Source organism: Carcharodon carcharias (assembly GCF_017639515.1).
Source record: "Carcharodon carcharias isolate sCarCar2 chromosome 36 unlocalized genomic scaffold, sCarCar2.pri SUPER_36_unloc_1, whole genome shotgun sequence".
In the NCBI taxonomy this organism is placed as follows: Eukaryota; Metazoa; Chordata; class Chondrichthyes; order Lamniformes; family Lamnidae; genus Carcharodon; species Carcharodon carcharias.
Window position 1 is genome coordinate 3,595,951 of NW_024470726.1, and position 12,028 is coordinate 3,607,978.

General features: G+C 52.9%; 1 long non-coding RNA gene across 2 annotated transcripts in view; it reads right to left on the minus strand.

Moving 5' to 3' along the window:
• The window catches only part of LOC121274378, a 35,388-nt gene extending 24,029 nt beyond the window's left edge, over positions 1 to 11,359 (minus strand). For both annotated transcript variants that reach the window (XR_005942252.1, XR_005942253.1), the window contains exon 1: positions 10,970 to 11,359. This is a non-coding gene — a long non-coding RNA (uncharacterized LOC121274378). The remainder of the gene's footprint in view (positions 1 to 10,969) is intronic.
• Between the last annotated feature and the right edge of the window lie 669 nt (positions 11,360 to 12,028).

The window sequence follows — 12,028 nt, forward strand, 5'->3', positions numbered from 1 at the left end:
AGAGGGAGTGTCTGACAGTGTGTTGTGTGAGTGAAAGAGAGAGGGAGTGTGTGACAGTGTGTTGTGTGAATGAGTGAGAGAGGGAGTGAGCGACAGAGTGTTATGTGAGTGAGAGAGGGAGTGTGTGACAGTGTGTTGTGTGAGTGAGAGAGGGAGTGTGTGACAGAGTGTTGTGTGAGTGAGAGAGGGAATGTGTGACAGTGTGTTGTGTGAGTGAGAGAGGGAGTGAGTGAAAGTGTGTCGTGTGAGTGAGAGAGGGAGTGTGTGACAGTGTGTTGTGTGAGTGAGAGAGGGACTGTGTGACGGTGTGTTGTGTGAGTGAGAGAGGGACTGTGTGACAGTGTGTTGTGTGAGTGAGAGAGGGAGTGTGAGACAGGGTGTTGTGTGAGTGAGAGAGGGAGTGTGTGACAGTGTGTTGTGTGAGTGAGAGAGGGAGTGAGTGACTGTGTGTTGTGTGAGTGAGAGAGGGAGTGTGTGACAGTGTGTTGTGTGAGTGAGAGAGGGAGTGTGTGACAGTGTGTTGTGTGAGTGAGAGAGGGAGTGTGTGACAGTGTGTTGTGTGAGTGAGAGAGGGACTGTGTGACAGTGTGTTGTGTGAGTGAGAGAGGGAGTGTGAGACAGGGTGTTGTGTGAGTGAGAGAGGGAGTGTGTGACAGTGTGTTGTGTGAGTGAGAGAGGGAGTGAGTGACTGTGTGTTGTGTGAGTGAGAGAGGGAGTGTGTGACAGTGTGTTGTGTGAGTGAAAGAGAGCGGGAGTGTCTGACAGTGTGTTGTGTGAGTGAGAGAGAGAGAGGGAGTGAACGACAGTGTGTTATTTGCGTGAGAGAGGGAGTGTCTGACAGTGTGTAGTGTGAGTGAGAGAGGGAGTGTGTGACAGTGTGTTGTGTGAGTGAGAGAGGGAGTGTGTGACAGTGTGTTGTGTGACTGAGAGAGGGAGTGTCTGACAGTGTGTTGTGTGAGTGAGAGAGGGAGTGTCTGACAGTGTGTTGTGTGAGTGAAAGAGAGCGGGAGTGTCTGACAGTGTGTCGTGTGATTGAGAGAGAGAGGGAGTGTGCGACAGTGTGTTATGTGCGTGAGAGAGCGAGTGCCTGACAGTGTGTTGTGTGAGTGAGAGAGGGAGTGTGTGACAGTGAGTTGTGTGAGTGAGAGAGGGAGTGTCTGACAGTGTGTTGTGTGTGTGAAAGAGAGAGGGAGTGTGTGACAGTGTGTTGTGTGAATGAGAGAGAGAGGGAGTGTGCGACAGTGTGTTAAGTGAGTGAGAGAGGGAGTGAGCGACAGAGTGTTATGTGAGTGAGAGAGGGAGTGTGTGACAGTGTGTTGTGTGAGTGAGAGAGGGAGTGTGTGACAGTGTGTTGTGAGTGAGAGAGGGAGTGTGTGACAGTGTGTTGTGTGAGTGAGAGAGGGAATGAGTGACAGTGTTTTGTGTGAATGAGAGAGGGAGTGTGTGACAGTGTGTTGTGTCAGTGAGAGAGGGACTGTCTGACATTGTGTTGTGTGAGTGAAAGAGAGAGGGAGTGTCTGACGGTGTGTTTTGTGAGTGAAAGAGAGAGGGAGTGTGTGACAGTGTGTTGTGTGAATGAGAGAGAGAGGGAGTGTGCGACAGTGTGTTATGTGAGTGAGAGAGGGAGTGTGCGACAGTGTGTTATGTGAGTGAGAGAGGGAGTGTGCGAAAGTGTGTTATGTGAGTGAGAGAGGGAGTGTGCGACAGTGTGTTATGTGAGAGAGAGAGGGAGTGAGCGACAATGTGTTATGTGAGTGAGAGAGAGAGTGTGCGACAGTGTGTTATATGAGTGAGAGAGGGAGTGTGCGACAGTGTGTTGTGTGAGTGAGAGAGGGAGTGTGTGACAGTGTGTTGTGTGAGTGAGAGAGGGAGTGTGCGACAGTGTGTTGTGTGAGTGAGAGAGGGAGTGTGCGACAGTGTGTTGTGTGAGTGAGAGAGGGAGTGTGCGACAGTGTGTCGTGTGAGTGAGAGAGGGAGTGTGTGACAGTGTGTTATGTGAGTGAGAGAGGGAGTGTGTGACATTGTTGTGTGAGTGAGAGAGGGAGTGTTGACAGTGTGACGTGTGAGTGAGAGAGGGAGTGTGTGACAGTGTGTTGTGTGAGTGAGAGAGGGAGTATCTGACAGTGTGTTGTGTGAGAGAGAGAGGGAGTGTGTGACAGTGTGTTGTGTGAGTGAGAGAGGGAGTGTGTGTCATTGTGTTGTGTGAGTGAAAGAGAGAGGGAGTGTGGGGCAGTGTGTTGTGTGAGTGAGAGAGAGAGGGAGTGTGTGACAGTTGTGTGAGTGAGAGAGGGAGTGTGTGACAGTGTGTTGTGTGAGTGAAAGAGAGCGGGAGTGTCTGACAGTGTGTTGTGTGAGTGAGAGAGGGAGTGTCTGACAGTGTGTTGTGTGAGTGAAAGAGAGCGGGAGTGTCTGACAGTGTGTTGTGTGATTGAGAGAGAGAGGGAGTGTGCGACAGTGTGTTATGTGCGTGAGAGAGGGAGTGCCTGACAGTGTGTTGTGTGAGTGAGAGAGGGAGTGTGTGACAGTGAGTTGTGTGAGTGAGAGAGGGAGTGTCTGACAGTGTGTTGTGTGTGTGAAAGAGAGAGGGAGTGTGCGACAGTGTTTTATGTGAGTGAGAGAGGGAATGAGTGACAGTGTTTTGTGTGAATGAGAGAGGGAGTGTGTGACAGTGTGTTGTGTCAGTGAGAGAGGGACAGTCTGACATTGTGTTGTGTGAGTGAAAGAGAGAGGGAGTGTCTGACGGTGTGTTTTGTGAGTGAAAGAGAGAGGGAATGTGTGACAGTGTGTTGTGTGAGTGCGAGAGGGAGTGTGTGACAGTGTGTTGTGTGAGTGAGAGAGGGAGTGTTGACAGTGTGACGTGTGAGTGAGAGAGGGAGTATCTGACAGTGAGTTCTGTGAGTGAAAGAGAGAGGGAGTGTGTGACAGTGTGTTGTGTGAGTGAGAGAGAGAGGGAGTGTGTGACAGTGTGTTGTGTGAGTGAGAGAGGGAGTGTGTGACAGTGTGTTGTGTGAGTGAGAGAGGGAGTGTGTGACAGTGTGTTGTGTGAGTGAGAGAGGGAGTGTATGACAGTGTGTTGTGTGAGTGAGAGAGGGAGTGTGTGACAGTGTGTTGTGTGAGTGAGAGAGGGAGTGTGTGACAGTGTGTTGTGTGAGTGAGAGAGGCAGTGTGTGTGTTGTGTGAGTGAGAGAGGGTGTGTGTGAGTGTGTTGTGTGAGTGAGAGAGGGAGTGTGTGAGTGTGTTGTGTGAGTGAGAGAGGGAGTGTGTGAGTGTGTTGTGTAAGTGAGAGAGGGAGTGAGTGACAGTGTGTTGTGTGAGTGAGAGAGGGAGTGTGCGACAGTGTGTTGTGTGAGTGAGAGAGGGAGTGTGCGACAGTGTATTGTGTGAGAGAGAGAGGGAGTGTGCGAGTATGTTGTGTGAGTGAGAGAGGGAATGTGCGACAGTGTGTTCTGTGAGTGAGAGAGGGAGTGTGTGACAGTGTGTTTGGTGAGTGAGAGAGGGAGTGTGTGACAGTGTGTTGTGTGAGTGAGAGAGGGAGTGTGTGACAGTGTGTTGTGTGAGTGAGAGAGGGAATGAGTGACAGTGTTTTGTGCTATTGAGAGAGGGAGTGTGTGACAGTGTGTTGTGTCAGTGAGAGAGGGACAGTCTGACATTGTGTTGTGTGAGTGAAAGAGAGAGGGAGTGTCTGACGGTGTGTTTTGTGAGTGAAAGAGAGAGGGAGTGTGTGACAGTGTGTTGTGTGAGTGAGAGAGAGAGGGAGTGTGTGACAGTGTGTTGTGTGAGTGAGAGAGTGAGTGTGTGACAGTGTGTTGTGTGAGTGAGAGAGGGAGTGTGCGACAGTGTGTTGTGTAAGTGAGAGAGGGAGTGTGTGACATTGTGTTGTGTGAGTGAGAGAGGGAGTTTCTGACAGTGTGTTGTGTGAGTGAGAGAGGGAGTGTCTGACAGTGTGTTGTGTGAGTGAAAGAGAGAGGGAGTGTGTGACAGTGTGTTGTGTGAATGAGAGAGACATGGAGTGTGCGACAGTGTGTTCTGTGAGTGAGAGAGAGAGGGAGTGTGTGACGGTGTGTTTTGTGAGTGAGAGAGGGAGTGTGTGAGTGTGTTGTGTGAGTGAGAGAGGGAGTGTGCGTGTGTGTTGTGTGAGTGAGAGAGGGAGGGTGTGACAGTGTGTTGTGTGAGTGGGAGAGGGAGTGTGTGACAGTGTGTTGTGTGAGTGAGAGAGGGACTGTGTGACAGTGTGTTGTGTGAGTGAGAGAGGGAGTGTGAGACAGGGTGTTGTGTGAGTGAGAGAGGGAGTGTGTGACAGTGTGTTGTGTGAGTGAGAGAGGGAGTGAGTGACTGTGTGTTGTGTGAGTGAGAGAGGGAGTGTGTGACAGTGTGTTGTGTGAGTGAAAGAGAGCGGGAGTGTCTGACAGTGTGTTGTGTGAGTGAGAGAGAGAGAGGGAGTGAACGACAGTGTGTTATTTGCGTGAGAGAGGGAGTGTCTGACAGTGTGTAGTGTGAGTGAGAGAGGGAGTGTGTGACAGTGTGTTGTGTGAGTGAGAGAGGGAGTGTGTGACAGTGTGTTGTGTGAGTGAGAGAGGGAGTGTCTGACAGTGTGTTGTGTGAGTGAGAGAGGGAGTGTCTGACAGTGTGTCGTGTGAGTGAAAGAGAGCGGGAGTGTCTGACAGTGTGTCGTGTGATTGAGAGAGAGAGGGAGTGTGCGACAGTGTGTTATGTGCGTGAGAGAGCGAGTGCCTGACAGTGTGTTGTGTGAGTGAGAGAGGGAGTGTGTGACAGTGAGTTGTGTGAGTGAGAGAGGGAGTGTCTGACAGTGTGTTGTGTGTGTGAAAGAGAGAGGGAGTGTGTGACAGTGTGTTGTGTGAATGAGAGAGAGAGGGAGTGTGCGACAGTGTGTTAAGTGAGTGAGAGAGGGAGTGAGCGACAGAGTGTTATGTGAGTGAGAGAGGGAGTGTGTGACAGTGTGTTGTGTGAGTGAGAGAGGGAGTGTGTGACAGTGTGTTGTGAGTGAGAGAGGGAGTGTGTGACAGTGTGTTGTGTGAGTGAGAGAGGGAATGAGTGACAGTGTTTTGTGTGAATGAGAGAGGGAGTGTGTGACAGTGTGTTGTGTCAGTGAGAGAGGGACTGTCTGACATTGTGTTTTGTGAGTGAAAGAGAGAGGGAGTGTGTGACAGTGTGTTGTGTGAGTGAGAGAGAGAGGGAGTGTGTGACAGTGTGTTGTGTGAGTGAGAGAGGGAGTGTGTGACAGTGTGTTGTGTGAGTGAGAGAGGGAGTGTGTGACAGTGTGTTGTGTGAGTGAGAGAGGGAGTTTCTGCCAGTGTGTTGTGTGAGTGAGAGAGGGAGTTTCTGACAGTGTGTTGTGAGAGTGAAAGAGAGAGGTAGTGTTCGACAGTGTGTTGTTTGAGTGAGAGAGGGAGTGTGCGACAGTGTGTTGTGTGAGTGAGAGAGGGAGTGTGGGACAGTGTGTTGTGTGAGTGAGAGAGGGAGTGTCTGACAGTGTGTTGTGTGAGTGAGAGAGGGAGTGTCTGACAGTGTGTTGTGTGAGTGAAAGAGAGAGGGAGTGTGTGACAGTGTGTTGTGTGAATGAGAGAGAGAGGGAGTGTGCGACAGTGTGTTATGTGAGTGAGAGAGGGAGTGTGCGACAGTGTGTTATGTGAGTGAGAGAGGGAGTGTGCGACAGTGTGTTATGTGAGTGAGAGAGGGAGTGTGCGACAGTGTGTTATGTGAGTGAGAGAGGGAGTGTGCGACAGTGGTATGTGAGAGAGAGAGTGTGCGACAGTGTGTTGTGTGAATGAGAGAGAGAGGGAGTGTGCGAAAGTGTGTTATGTGAGTGAGAGAGGGAGTGTGCGACAGTGTGTTATGTGAGAGAGAGAGGGAGTGAGCGACAATGTGTTATGTGAGTGAGAGAGAGAGTGTGCGACAGAGTGTTATATGAGTGAGAGAGGGAGTGTGCGACAGTGTGTTGTGTGAGTGAGAGAGGGAGTGTGTGACAGTGTGTTGTGTGAGTGAGAGAGGGAGTGTGTGACAGTGTGTTGTGTGAGTGAGAGAGGGAGTGTGCGACAGTGTGTTGTGTGAGTGAGAGAGGGAGTGTGCGACAGTGTGTTGTGTGAGTGAGAGAGGGAGTGTGCGACAGTGTGTTGTGTGAGTGAGAGAGGGAGTGTGCGACAGTGTGTTGTGTGAGTGAGAGAGGGAGTGTGCGACAGTGTGTCGTGTGAGTGAGAGAGGGAGTGTGTGACAGTGTGTTATGTGAGTGAGAGAGGGAGTGTGTGACATTGTTGTGTGAGTGAGAGAGGGAGTGTTGACAGTGTGACGTGTGAGTGAGAGAGGGAGTGTGTGACAGTGTGTTGTGTGAGTGAGAGAGGGAGTATCTGACAGTGTGTTGTGTGAGAGAGAGAGGGAGTGTGTGACAGTGTGTTGTGTGAGTGAGAGAGGGAGTGTGTGTCATTGTGTTGTGTGAGTGAAAGAGAGAGGGAGTGTGGGGCAGTGTGTTGTGTGAGTGAGAGAGAGAGGGAGTGTGTGACAGTTGTGTGAGTGAGAGAGGGAGTGTGTGACAGTGTGTTGTGTGAGTGAAAGAGAGCGGGAGTGTCTGACAGTGTGTTGTGTGAGTGAGAGAGGGAGTGTCTGACAGTGTGTTGTGTGAGTGAAAGAGAGCGGGAGTGTCTGACAGTGTGTTGTGTGATTGAGAGAGGGAGTGTGCGACAGTGTGTTATGTGCGTGAGAGAGGGAGTGCCTGACAGTGTGTTGTGTGAGTGAGAGAGGGAGTGTGTGACAGTGAGTTGTGTGAGTGAGAGAGGGAGTGTCTGACAGTGTGTTGTGTGTGTGAAAGAGAGAGGGAGTGTGCGACAGTGTGTTATGTGAGTGAGAGAGGGAATGAGTGACAGTGTTTTGTGTGAATGAGAGAGGGAGTGTGTGACAGTGTGTTGTGTCAGTGAGAGAGGGACAGTCTGACATTGTGTTGTGTGAGTGAAAGAGAGAGGGAGTGTCTGACGGTGTGTTTTGTGAGTGAAAGAGAGAGGGAATGTGTGACAGTGTGTTGTGTGAGTGCGAGAGGGAGTGTGTGACAGTGTGTTGTGTGAGTGAGAGAGGGAGTGTTGACAGTGTGACGTGTGAGTGAGAGAGGGAGTATCTGACAGTGAGTTCTGTGAGTGAAAGAGAGAGGGAGTGTGTGACAGTGTGTTGTGTGAGTGAGAGAGAGAGGGAGTGTGTGACAGTGTGTTGTGTGAGTGAGAGAGGGAGTGTGTGACAGTGTGTTGTGTGAGTGAGAGAGGGAGTGTGTGACAGTGTGTTGTGTGAGAGAGAGGGAGTGTATGACAGTGTGTTGTGTGAGTGAGAGAGGGAGTGTGTGACAGTGTGTTGTGTGAGTGAGAGAGGGAGTGTGTGACAGTGTGTTGTGAGTGAGAGAGGCAGTGTGTGTGTTGTGTGAGTGAGAGAGGGAGTGTGTGAGTGTGTTGTGTGAGTGAGAGAGGGAGTGTGTGAGTGTGTTGTGTGAGTGAGAGAGGGAGTGTGTGAGTGTGTTGTGTAAGTGAGAGAGGGAGTGTGTGAGTGTGTTGTGTGAGTGAGAGAGGGAGTGAGTGACAGTGTGTTGTGTGAGTGAGAGAGGGAGTGTGCGACAGTGTGTTGTGTGAGTGAGAGAGGGAGTGTGCGACAGTGTATTGTGTGAGAGAGAGAGGGAGTGTGCGAGTATGTTGTGTGAGTGAGAGAGGGAATGTGCGACAGTGTGTTGTGTGAGTGAGAGAGGGAGTGTGTGAGTGTGTTGTGTAAGTGAGAGAGGGAGTGTGTGACAGTGTGTTGTGTGAGTGAGAGAGGGAGTGTGTGACAGTGTGTTGTGTGAGTGAGAGAGGGTGACGTTGTGTGACAGTTGTGTGAGTGTGTTGTGAGTGAGAGAGGGAGTGTGTGACATTGTGTTGTGTGAGTGAGAGAGGGAGTGTGTGACAGTGTATTGTGTGAGTGAGAGAGGAAGTGTGTGACAATGTGTTGTGTGAGTGAGAGAGGGAGTGTGTGACAGTGTGTTGTTTGAGTGGCAGAGGGAGTGTGTGACAGTGTGTTGTGTGAGGGAGTGAGGGAGTGTGTGACAGTGTGTTCTGAGTGAGAGAGGGAGTGTGTGACAGTGTGTTGTGTGAGTTAGCGAGGGAGTGTGTGACAGTGTGTTGTGTGAGTTAGAGAGGGAGTGTGTGACAGTGTGTTGTGTGAGTTAGAGAGGGAGTGTGTGACAGTGTGTTGTGTGAGTGAGAGAGGGAGTGTGTGACAGTGTGTTGTGTGAGTGAGAGAGGGAGTGTGTGACAGTGTGTTGTGTGAGTTAGAGAGGGAGTGTGTGACAGTGTGTTGTGTGAGTGAGAGAGGGAGTGTGTGACAGTGTGTTGTGTGAGTGAGAGACGGAGTGTGCGACAGTGTGTTGTGTGAGTGAGAGAGAGAGGCAGTGTGTATCATTCTGTGTGTGTGAGAGAGTGAAAACAGGAGACCCCACTCATTCCTCCCACAGTTCAGTCATCGAAAGTGACTTCCCCTCACCCTCTTCTCGACATAACCGAGCAGCCAGTCAGTATTCGGGGTTTCCACAGTGCAACACACTGACTCAGCACATTTTCAATGCAGGAAGTCAATTAAAAATAGAGCATTTCAAACGGGGGGGGGGGGTGGTGGGGGGAGAGAGAGAGAGAAAAATAACGATTACAGACCTCTCCACGACCTTTGGTGGGCTAACAGAAGCAGGGGAGAGTTTGCAGAAGGGGGGGGGGGGTAAGGAGGAGCAGTGGGGATGTCGGGGTAGCAGGAGCAGTGGGGGGTCGGGGTAGCAGGAGCAGTGGGGGGGGTGGGGGTAGGAGGAGCAGTTGGCGGGGTGGGGGTAGGAGGAGCAGTGGGGGGGTGGGGGTAGGAGGAGCAGTGGGGGGGTGGGGGTAGGAGGAGCAGTGGGGGGGGTGGGGGTAGGAGGAGCAGTGGGGGGGTGGGGGTAGGAGGAGCAGTGGGGGTGGTGGGGGTAGGAGGAGCAGTGGGGGTGGTGGGGGTAGGAGGACCAGTGGGGGGGTGGGGGGGTAGGAGGACCAGTGGGGGGGTGGGGGTAGGAGGTGCAGTGGGGGGGGTGGGGGTAGGAGGAGCAGTGGGGGGGTGGGGGTAGGAGGGTGCAGTGGGGGGTGGGGGTAGGAGGTGCAGTGGGGGGTGGGGGTAGGAGGTGCAGTGGGGGGTGGGGGTAGGAGGAGCAGTTGGTGGGGTAGGGGTAGGAGGAGCAGTGGGGGGTAGGGGTAGGAGGAGCAGTGGGGGGGTAGGGGTAGGAGGTGCAGTGGGGGGTGGGGGTAGGAGGTGCAGTTGGGGGGTGGGGGTAGGAGGACCAGTGGGGGGGGTAGGGGTAGGAGGAGCAGTGGGGGGTGGGGGTAGGAGGAGCAGTGGGGGGGTGGGGGTAGGAGGTGCAGTTGGGGGGTGGGGGTAGGAGGAGCAGTGGGGCGGTGGGGGTAGGAGGAGCAGTGGGGGGGTAGGGGTAGGAGGTGCAGTGGGGGGTGGGGGTAGGAGGAGCAGTGGGGGGGTGGGGGTAGGAGGAGCAGTGGGGGGGGTAAGGGTAGGAGGAGCAGTGGGGGGGGTAGGGGTAGGAGGAGCAGTGGGGGGGTAGGGGTAGGTGGAGCAGTGGGGGGGGTAGGGGTAGGAGGAGCAGTGGGGGGGTAGGGGTAGGAGGAGGAGCAGTGGGGTGGGGGCTGGGAGAGCGGGGATAGTGGTAGGGGTAGGAGGAGGAGGAGGAGGGGGTAGGAGGTACAGTGGGGGCGGTAGGAGGAGCAGTGGGGGGTTAGGAGGAGCAGGTGGGTGGTAGTGGTAGGAGGAGCAGTGGTGGGGTCAGTGTAGGGGTAGGAGGAGCAGTGGTGGGGTCAGTGTAGGGGTAGGAGGAGCAGTGGTGGGGTCAGTGTAGGGGTAGGAGGAGCAGTGGGGGGGTAGGGGTAGGAAGAGCGGTGGGGTGGTCGGGGTAGTGGTAGGAGGAGCAGTGGTGGGGTCAGTGTAGGGGTAGGAGGAGCAGTGGGGGGGTAGGGGTAGGAAGAGCGGTGGGGTGGTCGGGGTAGTGGTAGGAGGAGCAGTGGGGGGGTGGGGGTAGGAGGAGCAGTGGGGGGGGTGGGGGTAGGAGGAGCAGTGGGGGGGGTGGGGGTAAGAGGAGCAGTGGGGGGGGGTGGGGGTAGGAGGAGCAGTGGGGGGGGTGGGGGTAGGAGGAGCAGTGGGGGGGGTGGGGGTAGGAGGAGCAGTGGGGGCGGTGGGGGTAGGAGGAGCAGTGGGGGGGATCGGGGTAGGAGGAGCAGTGGGGGGGATCGGGGTAGGAGGAGCAGTGGGGGGGTCGGGGTAGGAGGAGCAGTGGGGGGGGGGGGTGGTGTGGGAGAATTGGGGTAGGAGGAGCGGGGAGGAAGCTGACCCAAAACTGACACGTAATTGAATCCTCAAAGGCAATTACTTTCTTGTTTGAAATAAAAACATGCCCAGCCCCTGAGACTCAACCATGGGAAACTACACGTAAAGCCGAGTTCACAAAATACATAATTGAGGACCCAAGATTAACCAGTGCTTACAGAGACCCAGAAAGTGGAGGGGGTAACAATGACCTTGTGTCTAAAGTGAATTATTTTACAATATCTGTAACACACGCGGAATGAGAACTGGCAACATGAATAGGACACAGTTGGGGAAGAGACAGAGAGAGAGAGAGAGGGAGGGGGGGGGGGAATGTATCCAAACAGGAATGGGCCACAATGTCTCCAAATAAAAAAGCCACGGTATTTCCTGGGCTGTTCCCTCTCTCTCTCTCTCTCTTACACAAGTCAGTCTTCCCGATTGTTCCCTAAGTCTCCCCCCTGGTTGGATTTAGCACCCCCCCCCCCTTCCAAATCCTCCTCTCTTGCATATTGAAACAGAAACTCAAAAAGAGGAGGGGGGAGGGGGTAAAGAGACCAGAGGCAATTATCAGGGCAACTATAAAACAAAACACACACACACACACACACAAGTCACCTACCTGATTGGCGTTGTGGGTGGATGGGAGAGAGAGAGAGAGAGATCCCAGTTCCTGATATCCTTTTTTTTAAACCCCCCTCCCTAACAACAGAAATCCTTAGGCACAGAGAGAGAGAAGCAAAAAAAAAGACACAAGAGGGTGTGGGGAAATGTCCCTGACAAGGTTTGGGGGGGAAGAGGAGGTGAATGGTTTCTTCTCAAGGCAAAGGCTGTCTCTCCACCACCCCCCCAACCCACCCCCTTTCGAAGCTTTCACGTCCGGGTTTTTTGTTTCGCTCTGGCCTCCCTCCTCCGGACCGAATAAAACTCCCTGTTTTCAAAAAAAATAAACTGACGCGATAGAATGAGAGAGGGCCCCAGTGTTAAGTCAAGCCAGCGCCCTCTCTGGACCCTGCATGAGGTTGCAAAGGCAGGGAGGAGGTTTAGCTGGCGTCTGCTAGAACAGAATCTGTATGTATAAATGTACGTGCAGCTTCATCACTGTGCTGGCTGTGAGTGTGTGAGGGAGAGTAAGGATGTGTATCTGTGAGAGTGTGTGTAAGAAACTGAGAATGAATGTGCGTGTGAGACTGAGAATGAGTGTGTGTGTGTGAGAATGAGTGTCTGAGAATGTGTCTGAGACTGTGTGTGAGAATGAGTGTCTGAGAATGTGTCCGAGACTGAGAATGAGTGAGACTGAGAATGCGTGTGTGTGAGAATGTGTCTGAGACTGAGAATGAGTGTGAGTGAGACATAAAATGAGTGTGTGTGAGACAGAATGAGTGTGAGTGAGACTGAGAATGAGTGTGAGTGAGACTGGGACTGAGAATGAGTGTGTGGTGTGAGAATGAGTGTGAGTGAGACTGAGTGAGACTGAGAATGAGTGTGTGAGACTGAGAATGAGTGTGTGAGACTGAGAATGAGTGTGTGAGACTGAGAATGAGTGTGAGACTGAGAATGAGTGTGTGAGACTGAGAATGAGTGTGTGTGAGACTGAGAATGAGTGTGTGTGAGACTGAGAATGAGTGTGTGTGTGACTGAGAATGAGTGTGTGTGTGACTGAGAATGAGTGTGTGTGTGA